The sequence below is a fragment of the Lepus europaeus genome, chromosome 5 (assembly GCF_033115175.1).
Source record: "Lepus europaeus isolate LE1 chromosome 5, mLepTim1.pri, whole genome shotgun sequence".
NCBI classification, from domain to species: Eukaryota; Metazoa; Chordata; class Mammalia; order Lagomorpha; family Leporidae; genus Lepus; species Lepus europaeus.
Window position 1 is genome coordinate 86,661,777 of NC_084831.1, and position 16,871 is coordinate 86,678,647.

The following is a 16,871-nucleotide window of genomic DNA, read 5'->3' on the forward strand; positions in this document are numbered from 1 at the left end:
AAGTCTGACGACGTCTAGAAGACTGGATGTCCATTCCCATCTGGCAGTTCTAACATCATTTTCACAGCTAAATCTTTGCTAATAATTCCACCCCAGGGGATTTGAGGTTGTAGTTTTCTGAGAAGAATGCCAGGTGTGGATACGCTACAGGTTTAGCATAATGAGCCAGAATGGATGCCCTTCATGACAGGAAAGCCCCACGCCCCTGTGGTACCTAAGTACAAAGCCTGCCAGGGCCCAGATTTTCCTGACTGTACTTCTGGGTCCCTTCCAACACACACACACAACAGGCATTCACATGCATTCTCAGCAGCAAAGAAGAAAGCATTTTAATTACAAAAGTAACAAACACTTGTAAAACGGTCAAGCCACACAGAAAGCCTTCCTCTGGATTCTTGCTGCCTTGAGAAACCACCAGGGCTGGTTTCCTGGGTCTCCTCCCAGACCCAGGTTTCATTGAGGACACCCCCTCTGGGAGCTCCGATAGCCCTGGCTCTGTGCTGTAACGAGTCTGCTTTGTTATACAGAGCACATGAGATGAACGGGCTGTAACTATCACCTATTATTCTTAAGCTAGGTACACTAGCACCTGTGTGGTCTTTCCAAGGAGATAGCACTCATTTCTGCCACAAAGGAGAGCTCCTGAAGCGTCCACAAGTACCCTACTTTGAGCTCGGTATTAGAAAGTAGTGCTTGATTTCTGTGTTTCTGCAAAACCCTGGAGGAAACAGCCGGCTGTCCTTTGCCGTCCCAAATGAAGTCAGAGGCCAAAGTTAGCTGTCACCATAGGGGTCACAATTTATGCCCTGAGAGAATTAATTAATAGACGACATCAGAACATCTTCCTGCTTCAGAACATGAACTTGGGTCTGGCAGGGGTAAACAGTATCTTTCCTGTTGTTAATGTTCATTGCTTAGCAAGAGAACCCACGGAGCAGCCTCACCTTCAGGCAGAGGGGTGGGGGTTGTGTGACTGGTATCAAGACATTACCAGTGGGCAGGCGTTTACTGTAGTGCTGAAGACTCCAATTAGGATGCCGCCTTCCCATATCAGAGGGCCTGGGTTCAAGTCTTGACTCTACTCCTGATGATCCCACTTCTGGGTAAAGCGCACCTTGGAGGGAGGAGGTGAAGGCTCAAGGACTTGTGTCCCTGTCGCCTCCTGGGAGACCTACATTGAGTTTTTGGCACCCAGCTTCAGGCCTGGCCCAGGGGACATTGGGGAGAGAATCAGTGGATGGAACATTTTTTTTCCTGTCTCTCTCTCTCTCTCTCTGCCTTTCAAACAAACAAACAAACAAAAAAAAAATACTGCCTGGTCTAATTATAAACTACAAAACAAAATTTTCTCTCCTACCCACTAACAAAAAGCAAAACCAAGACAAAACTAAACAACTCCTATGACTCTCGGTAATTTTTGTTTTTTCCTATCCTGAATTACATTTTTAAAAAATTGTTTCAGGGGCCGGCGTTTTGGCACAGTGGGTTAAGCTGCCACTTGCAGTGCTGGCATCCCATATGGGCACTGGTTCCAGCTGCTCCACTTCCACTCCAGCTCCCTGCTAATGGCCTGGGAAAGCAGCAGAAGATGGTCCAGGTCCTTGGGCTGCTGCACCCACATGGGAGACCAGATGAGGCTCCTGGCTCTTTGTTTCCATCTGGCCCAGCCCTGGCCATTGTGGCCATTTGGGAGTGAACCAGTGGATGGAAGATTTCTCTCTCTCTCATCGCTTCTCGGCCTTTTGGCTAAGATCAAGTGTAGATTTCTCTCTCTCTCTCCCTCTGCCTCTCCCTCTCTGTAACTTCACTTTTCAAATAAATAAAAAAAATAAATCTTTTTTTAAAAATGCATTGAGGCTGGCGCCGCGGCTCAATAGGCTAATCCTCCACCTTGCGGCGCCGGCACACTGGGTTCTAGTCCCAGTCGGGGCGCTGGATTCTGTCCCGGTTGCTCCTCTTCCAGGCCAGCTCTCTGCTGTGGCCAGGGAGTGCAGTGGAGGATGGCCCAGGTGCTTGGGCTCTGCACCCCATGGGAGACCAGGAGAGGCACCTGGCTCCTGCCTTCGGATCAGCGCGGTGCGCCGGCCACAGCGGCCGTTGGAGGGTGAACCAACGGCAAAAGGAAGACCTTTCTCTCTGTCTCTCTCTCTCACTGTCCACTCTGCCTGTCTAAAAAAAAAATGCATTGAAAGGTAGAGAGGCAGGGAAAGAGAGACGATACCCCCTCCCTGATTCATTCCCCAAACACCCACAGTGGCTGGGGCTGAGTTGGGCAGAAGCCAGGAGCCGAGATAGACATGCAATCACTTGGGCCTTCAAAGCTACCTCCCAGAGTCCACATTAGAAGGAATTTTGGGTCAGGAGCAGGACCTGGTACTACAACATGGTACTCAGCTATGGGACGTGGACTTCTTAACTAGGAGACCAAATAACCTAAGGTCATCCTATTCCTTATAACAGTTTTATATTTCTACTATAGGGCCACAGTAAAAAAGAAGCCTGTTACAGAATCGTAATAAAATGTACCATCATATGAAGGTGCCATAATTTTTCAAAAACTTTATTAACAAATATTTTACCTTGTCCAATTTTCAGTTGTTCAAATAATGCTTTTATAAGAATAGTTATATATATATATATATATATATATATATATATGTTCTTAAACTTTAGATGGAGTGTAGCTTCTTGGAAATGAAGTTGTAGATCTAAGTATACATGCATTTTATTAGTTTATTTGTATTTATTATTTATTTTAAAGGCAGAGAGACAGAGATAGAGAGGGACCATCTATCCACTGACTCACTCCCCCAAATGCCTGCAACAGCTGGAGATGGACGAGGTCAAAGCCAGGAGACTGGAACTCAATCCAGGTGTCCCATGCTGGTGGGAGGTACCCAAGTACTGGGTCATTACCTACTGTCTCCTAGGGTCTGCGTTACCAAGAAGCTGGAATCAGAAGCAGAGCTGAGACTTGAACTTGAACCCAGGTACACCGACATGGGATGCAGGTGTCCCAAGCGGTGTCTTAACTGCTGTGCCAAATGCCTGGCCTCTGCACATTAAATCACGGTAGATATTAGAAAAATTTTCTCCAGCTGGCGCCGTGGCTTAACAGGCTAATCCTCCACCTTGCGGCGCCGACACACCGGGTTCTAGTCCCAGTTAGGGCTCCGGATTCTCTCCCGGTTGCCCCTCTTCCAGGCCAGCTCTCTGCTATGGCCCGGGAAGGCAGTGGAGGATGGCCCAGGTGCTTGGGCCCTGCACCCCATGGGAGACCAGGAGAAGCACCTGGCTCCTGGCTTCAGATCAGCGCGGTGCGCCAGCCGCAGCAGCCATTGGAGGGTGAACCAACGGCAAAAAGGAAGACCTTTCTCTCTGTCTCTCTCTCTCTCTTACTATCCACCCTGCCTGTCAAAAAAAAAAAAAAAAAAAAAAAAAAATTTTCTCCAGAAACGTAGTACCAATTTATATTCTTATAATAGTTTATTAAAATGTTTGTGTTCTCTCTTTGTTTTAATTCTTATTTATTTACTTGTTTGAATGAGAGAGAGAGAGATCGAGATCGACCTCCCGTTTGCTGGTTCACTCCCCAGATGCCTGTAATACAGCAGGGGCTGTGCCGAGCCAAAGCCAGGAGCCAGACCTAAATCTGAGCCTCCCACTTGGGTAATAAGGACCCAACTACTTGAGCCCTCAGGGTGCTCCCCAGAGTGCACATTTGTAAGAAGCTGGAATTGGGAGGGGCAGGGACTAGAACCCAGGCACTCCAATACAGGATGCAGGCATCCCAAGCAGTGTCTTAAATGCTACACCAAAGTCTGTCCTGTTCCTTTAATTTTTTTAAAGATTTATTTTATTGATTTGAAAGGCAGAGTTACAGAGAGACAGAGAGAGAGAGAGAGAGAGAAAGAGAGAGAGGTCTTCCATCCACTGGTTCACTCCCCAGATGGCCACAATGGCCAGAGCTATGCTGACACGAAGCCAGGAGCCAGGAGCTTTCTCTGGATCTCCCACATGAGTGCAGGGGCCCAAGCACTTGGGCCATCCTCCACTGCTTTCCCAAATGCATTAGCAGGGAGCTAGATTGGAAGTGGAGCAGCTGGGATTCAAACTGGTGCCCATATGGGATGCTGGTCCTTATCTGTTGTTTCTAATGGAGGGAGTATATCTGGTTCCCATATTCTATCATGTCTGGAAACAAAGATTTGTTATTCTAACAAATAGTTAATAGTACTCTGTTCTTCATTAAACCCTTACTGATCAGTGAAAGCAGATCTTTCCATACTTTTAAGGCCTACAGACACCAAATCTGCTGTTTGATACCATTATTAATGAGTAGAAAAGCATGAAAGATGTGTTAGTTGTGTTTGTTACTTGTTTTCTTTAATAAAATGAGCGATTCTTTCTAGGTGAAACATCTTTCCTCTTTATTCTGTAGCCTTTCGTTATGTCTTAGTCTGTTAGTGCTGCTGTAACAAACTATCTGGACTGGCTAATTTATAAGCAGCAGCCATTTATTTTCCCAGGGTTTGGGAGGCAGGGAGGTCCAAGGCCAATCGCATCACCGATTCGTCCTCCTCCTCATCCTCTTCCTCCTCCTTTAAAGATTTATTTATTTATTTGAAAAGTAGAGTTACAGAGAGGCAGACGCAAAGGTAGAGGCAGAGAGAGAGAGAGAGAGAGCGCTCAGTCCCCACATGGCCACAACATCCAGAACTGGGCTCCCTCTGGGTCTTACATGTGGGTGCAGGGGCCTGAGACTTGGGTCATCCTCTACTGCTTTCCCAGGCCATAGCAGAGAGCTGGATCAGAAGTAGAGCAGCCGAGACCTGAACCAGCGCTCATATGGGGTGCCAGCCTGCAGGCAATGCTTTACCCACTACGCCACAGCACTGACCCCAGAGCTTCACTTCTAAGATGGCTCCATGGTGCCACATCTGGAGGGGAGGCCCCCTGCATGCCTCACGTGGCAGATCCCTCATGACACGATCATCTCCTAAAGGCCTTGCCTCCCAATAGTGTTGCGTTGGGAACTAAATCTCAGCATGAATTTGGGGAGGAGATAAAAACATTCAAACAAGCATTTTGCAGTTTGTGACATCAGAGCTCAACACATTTCTAGGGTTTAGAGAAAATCACCATCTGATTGGCAGTCTAAGGGAAGAAGTGATGTTTCTTAAAAATCTCAAGGACTGGGGCCGTGCTGAGACATAGAGGGTAAAGCCGCCACCTGCAGTGCCAGCATCCCATGTGGGCACCCATTCAAGTCCCGGCTGCTCCACTTCTGACCCAGCTCTCTGCTATGGCCTGGGAAAGCAGTAGAAGATGGCCCAAGTCCTTGGGCCCCTGCACCTATGTGGGAGACCCAGAAAAACTCCTGGCTCCTGGCTTCAGATCGGCTCAGCTCCAGCCATTGCGGCCATCTGGGGAGTGATCCAGCGGATAGAAGACCTCTCTCTCTGCCTCTGCTTCTCTGTAACTCTGCCTTTCAAGTAAATAAATAAATCTTTAAAAAAAACTCTCAAGAATCTTTATATATATACATATGCACATGCACACACACATGCACTATTTTCCTATGTTATTTATGACATTTTCATTTTGCATATGGTTATTTTTAACATGCTAAGAGGAATGTGTAAACAGATAAGCAAAAAAAAAAAAGCCTCAAGGATCTAATGATGTCCAGGGTTTATCCATATGTGCTCAAGAAGGGGGGAGAGCGATGGCTTCCATAGCTCAGCAGGATCAGAGGTGTTGGCTCGGGTCCCTGGGTGACCAGTGTGGCACTCTGAAGTGTGGCACTATTCCCTGGAGGGAACTGTAGGATTCAGAGGAAGCTAACCAGAAGCCTCGGGCCTGCCCCATCTGGCAGGCTCTCTGAAGTTGGACTCTACAGGGATTTTTAAATACATCTGCAAAATCTCTGCGGCTCTCCCCTTCGAGAGTCTTCCCTGCCCTTAGCTGTGATGTGCACTTGGAGACGTGCTTCTAGCAAATTGGATGTGATGCCGACACACTTGGAATTGCAGATTCTGCCTGGCTCACTCTCCCTTGGGTCACTCACTCTCGGGGGAAGCAGCTGTCAGGTTATGAGGAAAGGGCCAACAGGGAGGAACTGAGCCAACAGCCATATTAGGGAGCCACTGTGGAAGCAGCTCCTCCAGCCGTCTCCAGGTGATGCCACCCTAGCTGACGCGTTGCCTGCAGCGTCATCAGAGCCCCTGAGCTAGCAGCAGCTTGCTAAGCCGTTCCTGAATTCTGACCTTCAGAAACTGTGAGCGACTGTAAGTGCTGCCTTACTTTTGTGGTGATCTGTTATGCAGCAATAGGAAACGAGTGCTTTTTCATGATAAAATAAGTTTCTTGGATTTGAAATAAATAATAGAACTCTATTTCTATTTCTGGAACTCAGAAGGCACCAGGGCACATTTCTCTGCCATGTTCTGTAAGAAGCACTGAGAATACTAATGTGGAAACAGAAACGACGGGGCAGAGGGCTCGGGGACGATGGGGCCAGGCGCTGCAGCAATGCAGACTTCCGGGGGACGTGGTCGCAGGCAAGTGGCCCTGTGGCTATGGGGAAGTTCCTGAGGCTGCTTATGTTGATACAAAGCCACACCGGTTTCATTTTACATTCTGTTATGCTTTTTTTTTTTTTTTTTTTTTTTTTTTTTTGACAAGCAGAGTGGATAGTGAGAGAGAGAGACTGACAGAAAGGTCTTCCTTTGCCGTTGGTTCACCCTCCAATGGCTGCTGCGGCTGGCACATCTCGCTGATCCGAAGCCAGGAGCCAGGTGCTTCTCCCGGTCTCCCATGCAGGTGCAGGGCCCAAGGACTTGGGCCATCCTCCACTGCCTTCCCGGGCCATAGCAGAGAGCTGGCCTGGAAGAGGGGCAACCAGGATAGAATCCGGCGCCCCAAGCGGGACTAGAACCTGGTGTGCCGGCGCCGCATGGCGGAGGATTAGCCTGTTAAGCCACGGTGCTGGCCCTGTTATGCTTTAAAGACTTTTTATTTATTTGAAATAAGGAGAGAGGGAGAGAGAGAGAAAGAAACAGAAACTTCCATCTTCTCCAAATGGCTGTGACAGCTGGGGCTGGGCCAGGCCTTAGTCAGGAGCCAGCAACTCCACCTGCATCTCCCACGTGGGCGATAGAAACTCAAGTACTTAGGTCGGCACTTGCTGCCTCCCAGGCGCATTACTGGGAAGCTGGATTGGAAGCAGAGGAGCCAGGACTTGAGCCAGGGCTCTGATATGAGATGCCACACCCCAGGAAGCAACTTAGCCCACTGTACTACGATGCCCATCCCTCCACGCAGATTGTAGAGAGTTCAGGAGAGAAAAGGCAAAGATTCTGGAACTCAAAGTTAGAGGGCTTTTTGCCTGTCTTGTAGCTCTTCTCTGCTCCTGCTTGGACTGGATCATGGATATGCCACTGCCATCTTATAGTGGATTTCTACTGGGGCCATCCAGGCTTTTTGGCTTAGTGGAATTGACAGATACAGTTTATAAATTTTGGACACCTGGGACATTTGTTGTGCCAGTAGTCAAGCAATATGCCTTTACCAGAGAACTCGCTCTCTGCAGCTTACCAAGAACTACTCTCCTCCTCCTTCCTCTTTTTTTTTTTTTTTTTTTTTTTTTTTGGACAGGTAGAGTGGACAGTGAGAGAGAGAGAGACAGAGAGAAAGGTCTTCCTTTTTGCCGTTGGTTCACCTCCCAATGGCCGCTGCGGCCAGCACTGCACCTATCCGAAGCCAGGAGCCAGTGCTTCCTCCTGGTCTCCCATGCGGGTGCAGTGCCCAAGCACTTGGGCCATCCTCCACTGCACTCTCGGACCACAGCAGAGAGCTGGACTGGAAGAGGGGCAACCGGGACAGAATCTGGAGGCCTGACCAGGACTAGAACCTGGAGTACCGGCGCCGCAGGCAGAGGATTAGTCTAGTGAGCTGCGGCACTGGCTTTCTTCTTCTTTTCTAATATTTATTTATTTGAAAGTCAGAGTTACAGAGAGGCAGAGGCAGAGGGGAGGGAGGGAGAGAAAGAGAGAGGTCTTCCATCTGCTGTTCACTCCCTAGATGACCACAACAGCGGGAGCTGCACCAATCCGAAGTCAAGAGCCAGGAGCTTCTTCCAGGTCTCCCACGTGGGTGCAGGGGCCCAAGGACTTGGGCCATCTTCTACTGCTTTCCCAGGCCATAACAGAGAGCTGAATCAGAAGTGGAGCAGCCGGGACTCATACCAGCGTCTACATAGGATGCCAGCACTGCAGGCGGAGGGTTTATCCACTACACCACAGCACCAGTTCCCCAAGAACTGTTTTTCCTAGGGTACGGAGGTCTCTGCTGCGAGTGTCATGACTGTTTTCCTGAATCTCAGGGCCTGCACTGTGATTCTCCCACCAAGGTTCTCCAGGGATCCCTTCCTGCATGTTTTGCCAATTCTGACACACACCATGGGGCCTGCTGGGTCGTGTGCCCCCAGTGGCAGAGCTGTTGTGCCGTGTCCCAGACCAGCTGGAGTGTCCTTTCTTGTTCTAAGCCCTCTCAGAGCTGGCAGCCTTCCATATCGCTTAATACACGAGCAGGAGTGGTTTTCCTACATGCAGACTGTGCCGCTCCACAGTCCTGAGGTTCCAGCTCTGTGCTGCTTTCTTTATGGTGAGGGTGAAAGATGCTGCAATTTCTCTCTCATTTTGGAGAGCTTTTTCCTTCAAGTCTCGGACCATGGGACACCTGGAAGCTGCACTATAGTATCTGGTTCTTGAATCTGCGTGGAGTTTACCTCCCAATTTTGGAACACATGTCTTACCAAGGTATTCAGCTACCTCCACCTGACCTCAGCACACCCAATAGCAAGAGAGCTGCCCACCTATCTGGGAGCTACCTAAGCTGCAAATCATAGATCTAGTGAGCCTGGAGCATCCCACCCTCAAGGGGAAGTTTCATATATAAGGTCAGGTTCAAAGAGCTTCTGAAGACCCAGGCAAATCACATGAGCAGGTGGCTCTCAGGGTGCTTTTTCCATTCTGCACGTGGGAAGTTTCCTATAGTCAGTTGATAAAGGAAGAAAAAAGTCAAGCCCAGGTCACAGACAGCTTTCCTTGTTGTGATGTCACCAGTCAAAATCAAATGGCAACAGCAGTCCACATGTATGTGTGTGTTGGGGAGAGCCTGAAGGAAAACAGAGAACAGGCACCTTCCTTTGGAACATCACTTTCAGTTCATCTCATGGTCCATTTGCCAAGGAAGAGAGGTGGACTGAGATGAAGGCCTATACAAATTCAAGAGCAGGGTCTAAGGGTACGGTTGCATGTTCACAAACTTGGAAGACCAGAACATCAAGGAATTGGTAGCTGGAGATTTAGAGAAAATGTATGTGAATGGCCCCAGAGTGTAAGAATATCTGTGTCCCATGTGAATGATCATCAGATACCCTTTGAGGTTGATAGGTTCGGAATAATCATCAGTGAACAAGATTAGCCATTCCCCAAATAGGTCAGTATTTGCCCAGTTATTCATGGGCTTACATGAGTTTCCCCTCCACAAAGCTGATCCGGCTTCTGCCACTACTGAATGTCAGCCTGACCTTGGCCCTCAGTGCCACATACCTTGAGTCCTTGCTTCACTACTGTGGTCATCAGGAAAAGACTGCCACCTAGTGGCAGGTTGATTACATGGGTCCTCTTTCTGTTACTCTAAATAATAAGCTGGTAATTTGTCCTCATTGGAAGAGAAATTTATTCTGGGTAATCTGCATTCTTGCCTTTCCTGTATCTACTGGCAATACTATCCTTGAACTTAATGCCTCATTCATTAAAAGAGTACACCACACAGCATTGGTTCTGGTCAAGGAATTTACCTTACAGTAAAAGAAATAAGGCCAGAAAGGGTGTTGTGTTGCCATGTTAAGCTGCTGCTTAGGATGCCTGAGTTTGATTTCCAGCTCCACTTCTGATCCAGCTTCTTGCTAATGCACACCCTGGGAGGCAGTCGATGATGGCTCACGTGCTAGGGTTCCTGCCACCTACATGGAAGACCCAGATTGAGTCCCTGGCTCCTGGCTTCAGCCTAGCTCAGTCCTGGCTATTACAGGCATTTGGTGTTTTTTGTTTTTTGTTTTTTTTTCTGACAGGCAGAGTAGACAGTGAGAGAGAGAGAGAAAGGTCTTCCTTTTCCGTTGGTTCACCCCCTTGTGGCTGCTGCGGCCAGCGCGCTTCGGCCAGTGCACGGCACTGATCTGAAGCCAGGAGCCAGGTACTTATCCTGGTCTCCCACATGGGTGCAGAGCCCAAGGACTTGGGCCATCCTCCACTGCACTCCCGGGCCACAGCAGAGAGCTGGACTGGAAGAGGAGCAACCGGGACAGAATCCAGCGCCCCGACTGGGACTAGAACCCAGGGTTCCGGTGCCGCAAGCGGAGGATTAGCCTATTGAGCTGCGGCTCTGGCCATATTACAGGCATTTGGGAGTGAACCAGAGGATGGAAGATTCTCTCTCCCTCTCTCCCTCCCCTACCTCCTTTCACCTGCCTTTCAAATAAATAAAAACAGTTTTTTAAAAAGAAAAGAAATAAGGCTGCGTCTCTAAGACTCACTGACCTTAATATATAACTCACCTCCAGAAATTCTTAGCATTCATGGTAATCTACTTAAAATTCAGTGCCCTGAAGGGAATGGGGGTCTAGCCTCTAGGAAATGAGAGTACAGGAATAAGGTGGGAAAGCGAGATGCTGGCTTCTATCTGGAGCTCAGGACAGAGCTAATATGAAGCTGGAAAAGCCATGCGACGAGCAAGCACTGAGCCCTGCAGTTAAGACGGCCGCATTCCATACTGAAGTCCTGGCTTTGCTTGATCCCAGCTTCCTGCCAAGGCACACCCTAGGGGCAGCTGTGATGGCTCGAGTTGTTGGGTCCCTGCTACCTTCATGGGAGACTTGGATTGAGTTCCTGGCTCTTGTGGGCATTTGGGGAGTAAGGCAGCAAAGGAACTCTCTCTCTCTCTCTCTCTCTCTCTCTCTCTCTCTCTCTCTTTGTTTCTATCTCTCTGAATCTTTTAAATAAATAAAAATACATCAATAATTTTAAGTCTAGTTTTTGAAAATCATAAAGCTCTTTGAAAAAGCCAGAAAGAAAGAAAATCCATGAGACCCAGCTAGAAGGAGTGCAGAGTGGATCCAGCTTCTTCTTTTTTTACAAGATTTATTTATTTATTTGAAAGTCAGAGTTACACAGAGAGAGGAGAGGCAAAGAGAGAAAGAGGTCTTCCATCCGATGGTTCACTCCCCAGATGGCTGCAATGGCCAGGGCTGAACCAATCTGAAGCCAGGAGCCAGGAGCTTCTTCCAGGTCTTCCACATGGGTGCAGGGGTCCAAGGATTTGGGCCATCCTCCACTGCCCTCCCAGGTCGCTGCAGAGAGCTGGATTGGAAGAGCAGCAGCCGGGCCTCAAACCGGCGCCCATATGGGATGCCAACGCTTCAGGCCAGGGAGTTAACCCGCTGCGCCACAGCGCTGGACCCCCAGCTTTTTTTTCCGATGGCCTTTGTGGGGACCCTATTCAGAGTGGGATGGTCACATTTAGAGTTGCTCGCGGCTGGGGAGAGCCTGAGCTGCTTTTGTCATCTCTAATGGCTCAACATGCTTTTAAAAAAATGTTTGTTTTAGGGCTGGCATTTTGGTGTAGGGGGTAAGACTGCCAACACTGACACCAGCATCCAATATGGGCGCTGGTTCAAGTCCTGGCTACTCCACTTCCTATCCAGCTTGCTGCCAATGGCCTGGGCAAAGCAGTAAAGGATGGCCCAAGTGTTTGGGCCCCTCCTACTCATGTGGGAGACTCAGATGAAGTTCTCAGATCCTGGCTTTGGCCTGGCCCAGCTGTGGCCATTGCAGCCATTTGGGGAGTGAATCAGTGGATGGAAGATTCTCTCTCCCTCTCTTTTTCTCTCTCTCTCCCCGTAACTCTGACTTTCAAATAAATAAATGAAAGGCAGAGAGAAAAAGAGAGAGAGAGATAGATAGGGAGACTGAGAGATCTTCCATCTGCTGGTTCACTCCCCAAATACCTGAAACAGCCAGGGCAGGGCCAGGCCAAAGGCAGGAACCAGGAATTCTAGCCGTTCTCCCACCTTGGGGACAGGGACTCAAGAACTTAGGCCATCATCTGCTGCTTCCCATGTGCATGAGCAGGGAGCTGGATAGGAAGGCGGGTGCTGGATTCCCTCCCAGGCACTGCAGCACGGGTTGCAGGCATCCCCGGCAGTGGTTTAACCTGCTGTGCCACAGCGCATGCCCCAACTTGCCTTGTCATGCAGCCCTTTGTCCTGTTTTTTTTTTTTTTTTTTCCCAGTCTATGCTCACATACATTTTATTGACCACCACTCATGCCCCTGCATCTCCACGAAGTCTTCCTTCATTGGCCACAGCAGCCCAGAGTGATCTACTCCTCATCCATAATGCTTTCTGTCTGTATAATTTGTTTGGCATTTATCATTCACTCTTCAATGATAAATGGACATATCTTGTTTTTCCAAGTGGATTCACAGGGACAACTGCACAGACTTCATGGCAGGAGCACAGTCACTGACGCAGCTGGATATCTACAAATGCATACGGAATGATTGATTGTCTAATATAACTGTGCATGATAAGGAGTAAGTGCCATAGACAGTCACGGAGGGAAGCGAACAGAACACAGTGCGCAGCAGGCACTCAATAATCATTTGAATGAATAAGTGAATGATTAAACTGAGAAATGAGCTGATCGGTTGGGGGAGGTGGCAGGAAGGAGGTGGGGTGGGGATGGGGGGCTTAGTTTTGCTTGAGGAGTAAAGCTGTGTTTAGAGAAGAGAAGCAAGAAGCCAGAGACTAAAGCCTCTCCCTCCTCAACTGGGGGGCCCTCCACACCCCCCTCCCCCCTTCCTGAGGTTGCTTCATAGAGAAGTGTGGTCGCTGGCGAACAAGCCCCAGCAGAGCAGGAGAGCAAACTTCACTGGTTGCAGAGCCGATCACGTGTCCCGCCTGCCTTCGGTCTCCAGGACCATGACAAAGCACAACATTTTGGTGAGTAGAGCCGACACCCAGACATTGGTTCTAGGCCAGTGCTTACGGCCCAGGCTGGAATGAGGCGAGTCTGTGTCCTCCTTCATCATCATCTGAAACAGGCCAGTGTTGACTCCCTCTTCGGCTCTGTGCTGTTCTGGGAGGCTCGGCGGCTGCCTGTAGAATATACTGCAGGATAAGATCAGTTCAGGTGGAATGGAAGCCCGAGACCCTCTCTGAGGCAGTAATGGATAAACTGCGATTTTGGCATAATTTCTCGTCTCTGCTGAGTCAGGGGCTGGCTAAAATGCTGCATTTTTTACTTAGCTGTTTCTTATGTCCCAGGGGTAGAGGGTTGGGAGGAACCTTGGGAGTTCTGCAGAAGGGAGGACAGCTATTTGTTATTCCTTGTCTCAGACACTCTGGAAGGTTCCAGATGAGCACAGGATATTGGCAGGCTCAGCCTGGGGACTTCTGGATCCCATATCTGGAATAAGGTCTTTGCATAAAAGACCAGAGGGATGCCAGACTGTCAAGGCCAACCACAAGCCACGGGTGCCATCGATACAGCGTGGAGTTATCTCCATCGCCTCTCAATCACGGAGTGGTTTTCCCACACCAGGACTCACTTATGAGGGCCACTTGTTTTCTTTACTGTCAGTTCATTAATCACTTTTACTGCTGGCTAAATCTTAGTCCAAATTCTTTCTTACCAGTTCTTGCTTTATAAAATAGCTTTCCTTGACTGGGTTTATTCTGATTAATTAGCATGGTTTTTCTGCCGTCACCCTTATTGTTTTGGGGGGGAAAAAGATTACTTCTTTAGAGGGATATTATGCCAAATCATTTTTTCTTTTTGCCTTTTTGGGATTCTTTGTGCCCTCATGAAGGAAGTTTTTAAATGCATTACTTACATCAGGCAGTTTTAATTCTGTTTACTGTTTATATACACGGGAACTGATTAATATTCAGAACTTTCCTTTTTTGATCCAAGTCCCTTTCTGAAAATTAGGCCACGACAGTTTGCCAAGTGAAGAAAGAAAAAGAAAGAAAAGGGCTACTGAACTCTGGCTGGAATGGTGCAGTCGTGTTGAATAATGCCAGAGATCCTGAAGCTATCACTAGCTTTATTATGCCTTTTAAAAGGTATTTTTATTTATTTGGTAGAGAAAAATGTCCACAACAGTGGGGGCTGGGCCAGGATCAAAGCCAGGAGTCAGGAACACAATCCAGGTCTCCCACGTTGAGGGTAGGAATCCAAACATCCTGCCACCTTCTACTACCCAGTCAATCTCACCGCCCTGAATCACCCCTTATTCTCCCCGACTTGGCTGATATTGCATCTCTTAGCCGTGATGACCTGCTTTGATATACGTCTCTGGTTTGTACTGGCTCTTGGTTTTGGACACGGTCCTGGAATTTGCCCTGCTAGCCCTTGCTTCCAGGCCTTTGAAGAGACACCTCTGCCTCTGCTGTCCACTTGCCAACTCCCTGTTAGGGGAGGGGAGCCTGACCCAGATCTGACACAGGTGTCAGGGCGACATCAGGAATCAGACCAGTGAGAGCTGGCAAAGCCCCATTTCAAGAGTAAAAGCCAGGCAGGGAAACAGCAAGGAAGCATCCCTTCGCCCCCAGCATGGCCAGTGACCCTGGGGGGAAGTTTCTGAAGGACTATGTGGACTTTGGAACCCTCAGACTTTACGGTTGAAGATGATCCAGAGTTAGATTCCGCAAATTGGTCTTCGTAAGACTTGCTTTCGTATGGCCTGGCTCACTCGCTCTGTGGTGGGAAGGGTGAATGTTAGTGTGTTGGGTTGTCTGTAGAGGGATTTTCTGACATTCCTGGTGGAAGCTGAAGGCAAAGCACAGGGAAATGTGCTCAAAACCTGCCTATCTTGGTCTGATGCAAGACACAGGCAGTTAGTTAGCTGTGTTCTATTGTGATTGGCGGGACCCGCTAACCAGATACTTACCTGGCCTCTGTGTGTCCTTAAGAAACATATACAGTCAGGGATGAAGCCAGGCAAAACAGCTCTGGCTCAGAATTTGAGCCTAAACCCCATTTGGTTTATAGATGTGCTAGATGTGCTGAAACCATGGCAACTGCAAAAGTCTCTTTTATCTTTTTTTAAAAGATTTATTTTATTTATTTGAAAGGTACAGTGATACAGAGAGAGAGATCACCCATCCACTGGTTCATCCCCCAAATGGCTACAATGGCCAGGGCTGGGCCAGGCCGAAGCCAGGAGCCAGGAGCTTCTCCTGGGTCTCATACATGGGTAGCAGAGGCCTAAGCACATGGGCCATCCTCTGCTGCTTTCCCAAGGTGCCTTAGCTGGATTTGATGTGGAGCAGCTGGGACTCGGGAGGCTGGCATCGATTGCAGGTATGGTTAACCCGCTGTGCCACAATGCTGGCCCCAGTCTCCTTTATCTTCCTGTCCTAATAGGACTCTCCCTTCTAGGGCTCCCACTCACAAGACCTTACCCCAGCCGTCAGCCCCTTCTCTGACCCTCACCTCACTCCTAGGCCATCTAAGGGCAACCCAAAGGCCAACCTTACCACACAAATGCCTCCCGTTCCAAGAGGAGAGGAGCAGTTGCAAGGCCATGCAACGGTAATTGAGGGGTGGGCATTTGGCCTGCAGCTAAGAGTGTCTAGGTTTGATACCAGCCCTAGATCCTGACTGCACCTTCCTGCTAATGCAGACCCTGGGAGGCAGCAGCTGATGGCTCAAGTAACTGGGCCCCTGACATCTCCACGGGAGATCCACACTGAAGTCCCAGCTCCTGGCTCTGACCTCAGCCCAATCCCTGCTTGTGGGCTTTTGGAGAGTGAGCTAGCACAGGGGAGCCCTCTCTCTCTCTCTCTCTCTCTCTCTCTCTCTCTATCTATCTATCTCTATCTCTCTGTGTGTCTCTCTCTCTGCTTCTCAAATAAGTAAGTGGAGCTGACAGCCTCAGAAGGAGTCTCTCTGACATAACAGAGGCCTCTTCGACTTAACACATACCCAAATGATGGGGCAACACCCAACAGAAGTCTGGTGGGGCCAGAACTTGTGGGTTTATTCCTGAATATACATGAGATACTCCTGGGAGACGTCTCCAAACATTTGCGTGGAGTTGGGAGGGAAAACTTGTAGGGGTTGAGGTCATGAGTGGGTGGGGGTGATGAGCTTGGAAATACACATAAAGACTCCCCTGTGACCTCATTTGTATTCCAGGCTGGAGGCCTGGGTTTATCCAGGTTTTGTGAAAGAGGCTAAAGAGGTCTGCAGGCTTTCCTCAACCCTTTGAAGCTGCTTTCTTGCAAAGAAGGGACAGGGGTGCTCTGTTTCAGTTTGATTTCATCAGGCCCATCGGGTAATTCCATTAGTGAAATTTTTTAAAGAGTGAAAACCCCTGTTATTGACACCTCATGTGCTGATCCGCCAGATGATCTTGAAATGGGGAAGTCAAAGCATAGAACTTGATCGTTTCTCTGTGATGATGCAGCACTCCCCACGTTGCACAGTTAGGCAGTAAGACTTCTTTGTAGTTTAAAATAATAAGCAGACAGTTTTGCAAATGCCTAGATTTCCAAGCTCTAGGTAGGAATTTCCCCCTTTAAAAATACATATTAGGGACAGCATTGTGGCAAAATGACATTGTGGTGCAGCAGCCCATGTCGGAGGGCGGGTTCAAGTCCCAGCTGCTCTGTTTCCAGTTCAGCTCTCTGCTAGTGAGCCTGGGAAGGCAGTGGAAAATGGCCTAAGTGCTTGGGCTCCTGCACCCCTGTGGGAGAGCAAGATGGAGTTCCTGTCTCCTGACATCTGCCTGGCCC

At 48.8% G+C, this 16,871-nt stretch overlaps 1 pseudogene; it reads left to right on the top strand.

The window, feature by feature from the left end:
- Positions 1 to 1,726: 1,726 nt before the first annotated feature.
- LOC133761222 (U2 spliceosomal RNA) lies at positions 1,727 to 1,888 on the top strand (annotated as a pseudogene).
- The last annotated feature ends 14,983 nt before the right edge of the window (positions 1,889 to 16,871 follow it).